The following is a 13,350-nucleotide window of genomic DNA, read 5'->3' as shown; positions in this document are numbered from 1 at the left end:
GGTCTTTTTTTGGTGTAAACCGGGGGTTCAAAACATTTTGCCATTTGCTCCCCCTAAGCTTTTCTGATGCTTAGTTTTTTGGTTATGATATTTCCACACTAGGTGTAGAAACCAATTCTTCTTCCAGGTTTTGTTCATATCTACTTGAACAGTGTCAATATCAATCTTTCCTTCCAGAGTGACTGGTATATCATCAGATATGTTCTTTCTTGATCTACAGAATTTGGCAATGTGACCCAATCTGTTGCAGTGATAGCAAACCAATCCAGGTGCTCTCCAAGGTTCATTATTCATGTTGTCATTCTTCCTTCTACATGTTGCAACAGTGTGACCATGACCATGACAAATCCAACAGTTTGCTCTCCATCCGATTGCCGCTTGATAGCCACCATTTCTTGACTGATGATTGAAGGATTAAACTGGTTGAGATTTTGATTCGCAAAAGGTTCAAGACCAACTCCTTGAGTCCTTTGAGGATATCTTCTAGTGTTATTCATAACAGACCTGCATTCAGATGCTCTATGCCCAAAATTGTTGCATGCATAATAGTTACCATTGAATTTATAGGATCTAGGCTTGTCATTTAGAAAATAAGGAAAGTTATTGTAAGCCTTACTCCTACACACATTGGCAGTATGTCCTTCTTTAAGACAGTTAAAGCAAATAGGTTTAAAATTTTGCTTACCTTTATCCTTTGATGCCAGTTTATTCTTTGATGTTCCAACATTTGTACCAGAGGTCTCACCTACCTCATGACCAGAATAACCAAGTCCATCAGTATTCTTGACAGGTTTGGCAGATTCAAGCTTTTGCTCTAGCTTGATAGTACTCTTGTTGAACTTAGCAAGTATTTCCTTTGACTCAGAGAGTTCTTTGGAAGTAGCAGCATTTGCCTCCATCAGGTTTGCATTCTCAGAGATAGCTATGTTTAGTTCACCTTGTACTTCTTCTTTTTCCATTCTACTTTCATGGAGTTGAGCAGTTATGGCACTGATCTCTTGCTTCAACTTGGAGATCTCATGATCTTTGTCTTTCACTAGATCTTCAGTTTTCCTCTGGTTCTCAAGCTCTTGACACATTTGGATAGTTAGTCCTTCCAACTCCTTTCTCAGGTTGGAGTTTGATTCATTCATCTTTTCTACTTCTTGAATTAGGGCTTCCATATTCGCTTCATCAAAAGAACTATTTTCAGATAGCTCCATCAGTTTTTCATCATGTTCTCTCCTTTTTGCCTGAGAGGATTTATATTTAACCATAAGATCATCATAGGCTTGCTCAGACTGAGTGAGTTGATGAGTAAGTTCCCTCAATGTGTATTCCCCCATATCTCTTTCCAAGTGGTTAAACTTATAGAAAAGTTGGCTCTAATACCAATTGATGAATACTAAGAGTAGGGGGGGTGAATTAGTATGCCAAAAATCTTGCACTCAATCACTTAAACAATCTAGTGATAAACTGGTAAAACAGTTTAACAGACAAACCGATTAACACACATGCAAACCAAAATACAAATAAGGCATTCACCCACAGAAGCAATACCACCATAGCACAAGATATTTGACGTGGAAACCCAAATGGGAAAAACCACAATGAGATGAAACTCACAAGTCACTATCTGCAGAATAGGAACTAGACCGGTTAAGGTCTTACAATGTTCTTTACCAGAACAAATCCTGTTAGGAATCTCAATCTCTGTTAGGAGATAAGTCCGATCAAGGACTACCTTGCTAGAGGATTTTAGATCCATAGATGTGAACCACCTTGTTAGAGGATTTTACAAAGGCTACTTTGAGCCTACCCAATTAATGGCTTCAAACTTGTCAAAGAGGTGAGTAATCAACAAGTATATGATCTAGCAAATAGAATAGATTGCTTGGTTAGATCCAGTATAGCTCATAGCTAATGGATTTCAACATTAATCCAGTCTTCTGTAACTCACACTTAGTTACCTCTCACAAAGCTTGATCTTTCACAGATAAGATCACTCATACAAAAACTCATCAACCACTTTAAATCCTAACAACAACATTAAACCCTCGACAACAACCTAAAACCCTAGACATGATGTCCTTATAAAGGAATCTGATTTCATGTCGGTCCAATAGGATTACAATACAATTTCTTAGGTTCAATGCACCTAGACATATTATGGTAACACGACACAGAAAGCACCGTTAAAGTGTCGGCAGTGTCAAACAATCGGTGGATGGTAACTCATTACAAAAATGTCAGTTGGCAACTCATCACAAAGTATTACCGATTCATACACAATACCGGTTCAAGCAAAATACCGGTTGCCGGTTTGACAAAAAGGAAGACTGGTAAAAATGTGTTATGCTGCTTTGATCCCTCGTACCGCTTGAGATCCACGAACCGCTTGGGGTCGATATGCCGCTTCAGACTGGTAAACACATTCTGCAAAACACCAATAGTCTAAAGACTACAATATAGTTGGAACAAATATTGGTTGAGCTCTAACTCATAAATATAAAGATCTCAATGTAAGTGTGTGTCCATCAATGACAATCACATCATAAACATAAAAAATGCCAACAAATAAATCTACAAAATGTAACCAAACATCTTCATATGCTTTCTACCATGTTGGTAGCTTCTCCTTCCTTGTTCCTCTCCTCTCCAAGTTCCAAATTAGTGTAGCTCTCAGCAACTTTTTGCACTATGGATGCCTTATGGAGGTTCAAAATTGACAAATGATTATTCTAAATGTTATGCAAGCATGAATAAGCTAGAAATGAGATTATGATCTAATCTAGTGTTGATTTTAGTCCAAAAGAGTAAATGTAAATGCAAATGCTAAATGCTCTCTAAAATTCACTATAGATTAAATGCATACAAGTTTTCAGGATCTGGATTATGGAGAAATGAGCTCTATTTATAGGGAAAATGAAGCAATGGATGGTTGATATTGAGTAATCTCAACAAGGGTCAGGATTGAATGATATTCAATCCATGTGAAGGCTTTCAACCCAATCCCAGGATGACAAGTGTCAATATGAGATAGGTTGAGAGCAGAGGGAAGAAGCATTAAATGCTTGACATGACCTGAGGGTTAACTTGGGAGTTAAGGTCAAGGTTGGGTTGAGTGAATAAATTTATTATCCAAAGGATAATTCTTTTATCCAATGGATAAATTCTTGTGCAAAGGTAAAGGAATAACCATGGTCAAAGCAATAAATTCTTGAGAAGACACATGGGTTACATGAGGGTTGAGTTAGGGGTCAAAGTCCCTAACCATGGGTGCAAGTGGATTTAACCATAAATGGTCATGTAAGAGCCATTAGTGGTTTGGAAGACTTTGGAGGTTAAATTGTTGAACACACAAAGCAATAAATGCTTTTCAAAGACTTTGGAGTCTTTGAGAAGTGACTTCAAGTTGCTTAGGAATGTGACAATAATTAGGGGACGAATTAAGCTAATTAGGAAGGGGATAGAAGAATCTAGAAGGGGGTTAAGATTGCAAGTGGGTTTGGTGGGTGAGAAAAAATAGGATTTTTATTGAAATAAAATTCATTTATTTCAATAAATAGGTGCAAGTTGCATTTTTAGGAAAATGCAAGTGGGGGGGGGGGGATGATTTAAATAATTTTTTTTAATTATTTATTTAAAAGAGGAAAGGGGGATTTAAATTGAATAAATAGGATTTATTCATTTAATTGATTTGTGATTTTGGTTTAATGAATTAATTAAAATAAATTGAATAATTTATTTAATTAATAAAATAATGTTTGAAGATGAATTAATTAAATATTAATTTAATTAACTGATGGCTAGTGGATTTTTAATCAAATAAATAGCAAATATTCATTTAATTAAGCTGGATAGATTTATGTGACTACAGAACCAAATGTTACACTATGTTATATTGCATTAAGATGAATAAAAATATTGATAGCCCAAAAAACTAATTTCATGCTTCACAAACCATTCACATCATAACTAATTTCATATACCAATATGATGAATACTAAGAGGTGGGGGTGAATTAGTATGCCAAAAATCTTTGCACTAAAACACTTACACAGTCTAAAGATAAACCGGTAAAGCAGTCTGACAATCAAACCGGTTATCACACATACAAACAAAAATGTGAATAAAACATTCACCCACAAAAGCAATACAACCATAACACAAGATATTTGACGTGGAAACCCAACTAGGAAAAACCACGGTGAGATGGAACTCACAAGTCACTATCTACAGAATAGAAACCAGACCGATTAAGGTCTTACAATGTTCTTCACCAGAATAGATCCTGTTAGGAATCTCAATCTCTGTTAGGAGATAAGTCCGATTAAAGACTACCTTGTTAGAGGATTTTAGATTAACATGTGTGAACCACCTTGTTAGAGGATTTTACAAAGGTTTTGAGGCCTACCCGGTTAAGGGCTATTGACTTGTTAAAGATGTGAGTAATCAACAAGTGTTTGATCTATCTACTAGCACAAATTGCTTGGTTAGATCCAGTATTGCTCACAGCTAATGCATTCCAGCATTACTTCAGTCTCCTCTATCTCTCTCTCAGTTACAACTCAATCTTCTCTGATAAGATAGCTCTCCACTTCCACCTTAAACCCTAGCTCGACATAAACCCTATTCGCAACTTCTTCAACAACTCAAAAACCCTAGACATGATGTCCTTTTAAAGGAATCTGATTTCATGTCGATCCAATAGGATTACATTACAATTTCCTAGGTTCAGTGAATCTAGACATACTTAGTAACATGACACAAGAACCACCGTCAATGTGTCGGCACCGTCAAACAATCGGTGGATTGGTAACTCATCACAAAATGTCGGTTGGTAACTCATCACAGATTATTACCGGTTTATACAAAATGTCGGTTGCTGGTTTGACAAAAATGAAGACTGGTAAGAATGTGTTGTGCCGCTTTGCTTCCTCGTACTGCTTGTGATCTACGAACCGCTTAGGGTCGACATGCTGCTTCAGACCGGGAAACACATTCTGCAGAATCACTACTAGTCTAAAGACTAGAATACAACATACCGGTTGGAACAAATACCGATTGACCATGAGCTCATACATATAAAGGGGATCTTAATACAAGTGTGTGTCCATCAATCACAATCACAACATAAACATAAAAAATGCCAACACAATATCTATTTATTTGTTAGTCCAATACAATATAGTATTGTGTTCATTTCTAATACATCTTAATTTCTTCCCTTTTCTATTGCTATCTTTCTCTCTTCCTCACTTTTTACTTCTTTTATTTCTATCTTTCTATTCTATGTATTCCATACATACTTATTACAATACATATATGTCCCTTTTAATATTTAGACAATTTGTTACATCTAGATATTTCAAAATTAAATATTTTTTTCCAAATAAGCATTTGACCTTAGTTTATGTTTTTTTAAATTAAGTAACAAATAATTATTATTTCATATATTTAATATTTTATCTTGAAATAAACTATATTATAAATCTCATAGAAAGACACAAAATTGATAAGCTCACTTCTAAAAAGTAATAAATTTAAAACATTTGATTGAGAGGATTGTAAATATTTGTAACTTTAATATATTTAAATGCCTTTAATAAAGCTAAATTAGAACTATACGATTGCACACAAATTCTTTATAGAGATATTCAAAAGGCTGAAATTAGTATTGGACAAGTTTGCTACAATTCATTCACACAATGTAAAGAAAATTACAATAAAGAGTGGATGAAAAGAACATATAGATAAATAATGATATATTAATATTAATATTGTTTGTATAATCAATAATATAAAAATACGTACAAATATAAATATCATTACTACCACAAAATATTTATATCACTTTCAATTATTAATTTAAACATTTTAAAATTCAATAAAAATAAAGAAATGTTAAGTTTCTTTTAAAAAAATAAAAAATCTTTCTAATGCGATAACACAAGAGCTATCACATTTCTTATCTATAATACAACCATATTTCTATATGAATTTGACAAACTAAATGAGCGTCTTAAATGGGATCTCTTCAATCATTCTATGCTCTTGTATTCTTCTGCGGAATTGTCTAATGGACGACCGTGAATATGTCGGTAAATGTTTAATTGATCGCTTTTCTGAGTCATCGTTAGAAAGCCAAACTTATATTCACGCCAATTTTTTTCTCTTTTTATATAAAAATCTTCTCCTCTGTCTAAATGTTATTTGTGGCGTATTTTTTATTTATTTCAATTTTCACTCATGAAGTGAGCAAATTGTAAATTTTTCTCCCACGTTATCTATTATATCTTGAATATCTTCATAAAAGAAATTTTCTTTAATAATATAATTCCAAATTAATACTATTAAATGCTGTCTGAATTTTTTTTTGAATGGTCCTATTGTACAAAATGATTTTGAGAAAAATCATAAATAAATACATAGAAAAATCATAAATTGTTACAATTTTGTCTACCAAATGTTTTCTAGTTCTTAGTTTTTAGAAATCATCTTAGGAATCACATCTCATTGTTTGAGTTTTATATAGTAGCAATTGCACCTTGGTGTGCAATGGGTATTCCGAAGGGGTGTGGAAGGTCACTTAAAAAAATTGGTTTTTTTTTTTTTTTGAATAAATTTGTGTAGTACATGAGATCAATTGGTTAGCCATTTACTATATGATTATGTTTGTGCAACAAAGGTTTCAATAGAAAAGCGATAGCTTAAAACCACCTTTGCATCTCCTTACAAGGATCCAATCATAACTACAATGAAACATTTGAAGTATGAAGATCATCAAGTTCCACTACCAACAGACTCATGTTATGTTTGAAATAAGGTGAGAGGGAGATAAATGTAGGGATAGTGATAGAAAGAGGGATACATAGAGCGGGAAAGAGCAAGAGAGAGGGATATAAAGATAAAAATAGACAAGAAGATAGAGGTAGAGTTAGAGATGAGATGGAGATGGAGAAAGAGGAGAGGATGGAGAAAAGTATAGAGAAGAAGAGATAAAAAGAGAGGAGAAAGAATTACATAGATGTGGAAGAGAAAAATAAATAGAGAGAGAGAGAGAGAGTGGTAGTGGTATAGAGAAATTGAGAGATAACCAAATATATCTATAGAGGGATAGATGAAAGAATGGTGCATGAGCACCTAGGTCGCCATATGCTTCTTTTTGTCCATTATGAGTTATTTCAAGTTTCAGTGTCATGTAAAGATGCAATAAGGTCATGAATGACATTCTTCATGTAATAAAGTCCTTGAGACCAGTTTGTAATGCTTGAGTCCAATTTGTGGTCAAGATTGTCTCAATATTGTCATTATTAGGTGAAAGTGTGTCAAAGGCATCAAATGGGGTATTTCATCATGTATAAAGGATATTTGGACCTCTTTGAATGTATTCATAAAGGTTTGGAGTCATATATGTCCTATTTTGGGTTTGGAGTCAAGTTGACTAAAAGTTGTCAAAATTGACAAAAATTGTCAATGCAAGTTTTGTTGCAAAAGTGCATTAAAGGTGGTTTGAGGTTGGTTAGCATTCAAACCTTAGTTATGGACTTTGGAGGGAAGATAAAATTTATATATACCTCTTTTTCATTGACCAAAGGGTCGGTTGGATGTTGGAAGGAAGCACCATTAATGAAACTTGAAGTTTTACCTTGCAATTTCCTTGTTTTTCAATGTTGTAGTCTTCTATTTTGCATTTATCTCTATGAAATCATTTGTTCCATCATTTATTATTCATTGGATGTGAAACGGGCTTGAATCCCCTCCATTTTCCTTTTGGTTTAATTGCATTTCATTCTGTTTTGAAAAAGTTATATCAAGTTTTGTAAAATGTATCCAAACCTTAGTCTAGGGTAACCCGAGACAATCTAAAATGTATTTGGGGTCGTTTCCATATTGAGAAACCCATTTCAAAGCGTGGAATGACCCTTTTAATCATGTACTTTGTTTTCCTTTTCTATGCAGGGCTCCATAATGAAGCTGGTGTATACACCTAAAAATGGTTTGAAGATAACTAATTATATAACCAATTATTTAATTAATTCCCCTTTACAATTTAATTGAATCCACTACCAATTTGATTAATTCCACATTCATCTACTTATCAATAAATCTAACGATTTATTCATTAAGTTCATTTCAATAGTATCCTTTGATAAATTAATCTAAATTGATTAATCCCCCCCATTAAATTCATTTCTTCTAATCCCCTAATTAATTAAAACAAATCAGTTTATGAGTTTTTCGAAAGTTAATTAACCTTTTCCTATTATTTGAATTTTTAAATTCAAATTTCCCACATGCTTCCTAACTTCTAACCACCTAACCTAACCACCTCCTAACCCAACCCATTCCACCTAATAGGTTTAGCTCAACCTATTCTCTTCCACATCCTAACCTCCTATGGGGTGGATATTCTCCCCTTGAGACACATGGCACTTATGCCACATGTCTCCTCCCTTGTACGCTTGCCCTCTTATGAGAAAGGCTCCTTGACACTTGTCACCATAGAGATGAAAAGTGTCCATCCCTTCAACCTCTTCTCCAACCTCCTCCAATTTGACCCTTGATATCTTCAGACTCAATCTTGACCGTTGATTCCTGCCTCCTCACCCCTTGCCTTGGAAATCCTATAAATATCCCCCATTTTGGAGCACAAAGGATCCCATCTCATATCATTTAATCATTTTTATTATAGGGATATCCCATCTCATCTCATCTCAAGCATTTTTATTATAGGCATATCCAATCTTGCATATCATTTAAGCATTGTTATGATAGGCAATTGTATCTTACATCTAGCTTAATTTGATCATCCTTTAGCATAATTGTTTAATCATATAGGATAATCAATCTCTCATCTAGCTTAATTGCATCATCATTTAGCATAGTCAATGCATATCATTAGCATAATTAGCTTCTTGGATGAATCTAGTTTAACCATGCATTCATCTAGCTTGCACATCATATCATTTTAAATCCTCCATCTTAGTGTAGTCAAGTCATTGGGATTGCTCCTAGATCTAAGAGAAAATCCACACTCGCATCTCTTAGGAGGTGATAGGTCACTTTGTCATGGTTTATCTTTCATTTTATTTAATTTTACTAACCATGCTTGTAATTATCTATTGAGTGTTTTTGTTGCAGCTGTGCGTATCCTACTTCACACACACGATAGTTGGCATGTGCAAAAATGGTACAAAACTCTAATTTTTCGAGTCTCATTCAGAGAAGATAAAGAATTTGATGGTGTAAGGGTTGTGTGTATGCAAATTTGTGCTCCCATAGGTTGGAGGAAGGTAGAGAGAGGTTTGAGGGGTTAGTGAAGACCCTTATCAAGTCATTGTGGGCCTTGATTGGTCAAAACTCTCATCATTTTATTGATTGTCCTAAAACTAAGTATGTGACTATCCATAAGGGTTAGTGGACTGAGATTTTGTGATTATGATGCAATGAATAGGCCTGTTTTGTGGAGGACACTTGGATAGGGGTGTGAAGGTGCTTGATAACCTTTTTTAATTCTTGGAAATCCCTAAAGAGTGGAAACAACCCAAAATAAAATGACTATCCTAAAAGCTTGTGACTGTCACAGTGATACAGTATTGCAGCAATAGGTCTTCTTATAGTTTTTGGGATGGATGGGAGGGTAAAGAAAATTGATTTAGATATGATGAGGAGTCTCTTCAAGGGTTTCATGAAATCCCTTGTGTTGGTGAGTATCTACTTGTCAATGTGAGTTATGCCTAAGGATAGTTTGGAGTCCTAGTTGGAGATAGACTTGTGTGAATAGGTGTTTGAGGGTTTGGTGTGGTCTAGTTGTTGGAGAGTTCCAAATTGGCCTTGAGAAAGTTGAATGGGCCTAGTCTAATGTGTTTTAATGATTGGATAAGATTTGGGAGGCATGGATTCATTTTTGGGGCATTGAAGTCTTTTGAGAACCTTATAGCCTTGTGAGGGCTCTTGAGTGTTTGTGAAGAGTAATCACCTATTTGAATAAATGAGTTGGGAGAAAGACCTCCCCTAGTTTGTGTTTGTTGCAGTGCTCTACATCAAAGAATAAATATGGAAAGATGGATATAGAGAAGAAAAGAGATATAAATATAGAATTCTAAAAATGGGGAGAGAGAGAGAGGGAGAGAGATGGATAGATAGAGGGATACTTGTCTAGCGATAGAGGAGGAGAGAGGAAAGAGATAAAATAAATAGAGGCACATAGAGGGAGAGATAAAGATAGAAATATAGGGCAATACAGATGTCTATAGATGAATAAGGAGAGATATAGAGATATATAGATGGTGAGATAGAGTGATAGAGAGAGAGATAAAAAGAAATATAGAGAGAGGGAGAGAGGGAGAGAGATAAAGAGATAAACAAATAGAGAGAACTAGAGATGGAGAGAGGGTGAGAGAAATAGGGGAGATATAGTAAGAGATAAACATATACTGGAAGAGAAAGAGAGAGAGATAGAGATACACAAGAAGAGAAAGGGGGAGAGAGGTAGAGATAAAGGAAAACATAGATAGACAAATATATAGATGAGATCTAGAGAGAGGAGCAAGAGAGATAGAGACATTGTACAAGAGAGATGGAGTGAATGAGAGAGACAGGTGGAGATAATTATATATAGATATACAATGGGAGAGATATATATGGAGATAGGGATGAAGGGGGAAAGAGTGAGAGAAAGAAAAGGTGACAAAGACAAGTACTAGAGAAAGGTTTAGAGTAAGGTAGAGAGATAAAGAGAGGTAAATATAGAGAGATGGAGATAGAGATAGGGCCAAAGAAACAAGGAGTGTGCGTGTCTGTGTGTGTGTTTGTATGAGTTAGAGAAAGAAGAGGGGTGATATAAAATAAGAAAGTAATGGGGAGATAGGGAGTGATAGAGATAGAAAGAATGAGATATATGGAGAATTAGGGATAGAAAATGGTAGAGATAGTGATAGAACATAGAGATAAAGTAGATATAACTTGTAAAATATATAGGGGTGAGAGAGAGGGGGAGAAATACAGATAGATAGAGGGAGATAGTGAGAGAGAGGGAGATAGAGAGATAGAAAGATAAACATGTAGGAAGTGATATAGAGAGAGAGTAGCTGAGATGATGTGGAGTGTATAAGAGATATATAGATAGGAGGGAGAAATAGGGGATCCATGTCTATGGAGAGAGAGATATATAGAAATAGAGATAGGGAGGGTAAGTAACATATGTGTGATTGGGAGAGATATGGAGATAGATATATAGAGGGGTATAGATATTAAAAAATAGATAGAGGGGGTGAGAGAGGGGAAGAAATAAAGAGAGGCTAGAGAAGTAGAGAGATGTAAAAAGAGTGAGTGATAGGAGAGAGGGACACGTAGACAGAGGGAGAGAAAAAGGGGGAGATGGAGATAGATATAATGGGAAGAATAGATGGGGACGAGAGGAGATACAGGGAGAGGTAAGGAGTGTAAGGTTGGTGAAAAAATAGAATTCAGAAGTCTATGCATGTAAACAAGGAATCTATTTCATGCCCATTAGTTACATTGGAACACGATTCATCCACTAGGATCAAGATGACTTAAGCACAAAGTGGATGTAATAGTCCTTCACTATAGATGGAATATGACTATGCAAATTGTAATTGAAGAATGCAAGAACTTGGATTAAAAATATGTTCAAATGATGGTTTTCAGCCTACACAAAAAGACAAAGAATTGGTTGACCAATTTCAAAAAAGGATTGGAAAAGTAGGATATGACTAACCTGCATTCTAAATTTTAGGAAAAATTCAAGGAAACAAGTGATCTTCTCAGCCTTCTCTTGGGACTATGGTGATTTGCTTGGCCCAATCCCGGTTTTTTCAACTCTAACGAATTGTAGATGATATCCCTCATCTTGCTTGCTTTGTACCTATTTTCATAGGTCTATCACTTGTTCCTACACACATAAAAGATTACAAATGTTGGGTAGAAAGGGGTTTCCCTAAGTCAAACCCTAGTTTTAGGAATTAATATTGCAATTGAATTGAGTTGAACTTGAATCAAAATTGTGCTATTAGGTAGTAGAGGCTAAAACTAAAAATGGGATTCTTATACCTTCATAAATGTTCATCATGTTGAAACTCTCATGAAGATGTTGATGTTTACTTGAATTTAATTGAATTTAGAAATGGAAGATCATGAATGCCATCACAAATGCATAGATCTCCAAATTACTCCCAATCTTCAATGCCTTGATGCTTGATATCTTGATCTTGGAATTGAATTGTCTTTTGTTCTCCTTTTGCATCTATATTGTCAAGCTTACTCAAAATGAGAGAGGATACCATGCTTATATACCTCTCCCAAGTATTTTGGGGTATAAAACTTGGAGCAAGCCAACATGGGAAAATATTTCCTACTTAACCATGTTGGCCATTAAGTGATTCAAGTTTGGGGACAAATATGAGGGAGGATGTCACCCTGATTGGCTCACTCCCGGGATTCGGTCACCTTGGGTGACTTGCTCCCTTTGATGTGGCCCCAAATTTGGACTTGAGGTCCAAAATGGGAAGGAGAAGAATGAGATGCTAAATTGGGTTGAATGAAGCATGTCGAGTAGGAAAGGGCAAGTGCACCAAGATGGTGAACAATAAAATGGACACCCTACCCAAAAAATCAAAAATCAACGTAACGCGTGCAAGTTATTATTTTTTTGAAATAACCTGTATGCGTTACGGCCAGGAAAACCTGAGCCATAAAACGTACATGTTTTTTTTCATAAAAAAATCACATACACGTTACTAATAAATTTAGTAACCCATATGTATTTCTAAATGTAACATTAACACGTACATGGATAAGCAAAAAGGCATCCATAATAGTCTCAACATAAAAATAACAAAATGGAGGGAACAACGGAGGGAACAGCATTTGCAGTGGGAAATCTGAAATTGAGAAATGGAGGGAACAACGATGCTGGATCCTCTAGTTCTGAATCCATGCAGCTCAAGGACAAGCATCTGATGATGAGGATGGAAGGTAGGATGGGGACCCACAAATACGGGACCCTCCTCCCGATCCTGAAAACTTATAAGATTCTCAAGATTCAAGCCCCGAGGCAGTGAAGTTTGACTCAGAAAATATCAAGGAGGGGTGAATACCTAAACCTTGGAATAGTCTCTTTGCAAGACAAGCATCTGGTAAACCGATTGGTAAGTCATCTTTCCCCTTTGTGAAGGATATATCAGATAATAGAATAGGTAAACTTGTGATTGAGATTCCTAATATAGTTATTGATCATAGTATCTCTTTAATGTCTTTTTCTTTGGTGGGGAAATTTGTTGGACCTTGACCTAATATTAAGGATGTTAGGTCCTTTGTTAAGAGAAAATGGAGAATGAAAGGACA

Source organism: Cryptomeria japonica, chromosome 3 (genome assembly GCF_030272615.1).
Source record: "Cryptomeria japonica chromosome 3, Sugi_1.0, whole genome shotgun sequence".
Taxonomy (NCBI): domain Eukaryota; kingdom Viridiplantae; phylum Streptophyta; class Pinopsida; order Cupressales; family Cupressaceae; genus Cryptomeria; species Cryptomeria japonica.
The sequence above is the reverse complement of the archived record's forward strand: the minus strand, read 5'-3'. Positions refer to the sequence as shown.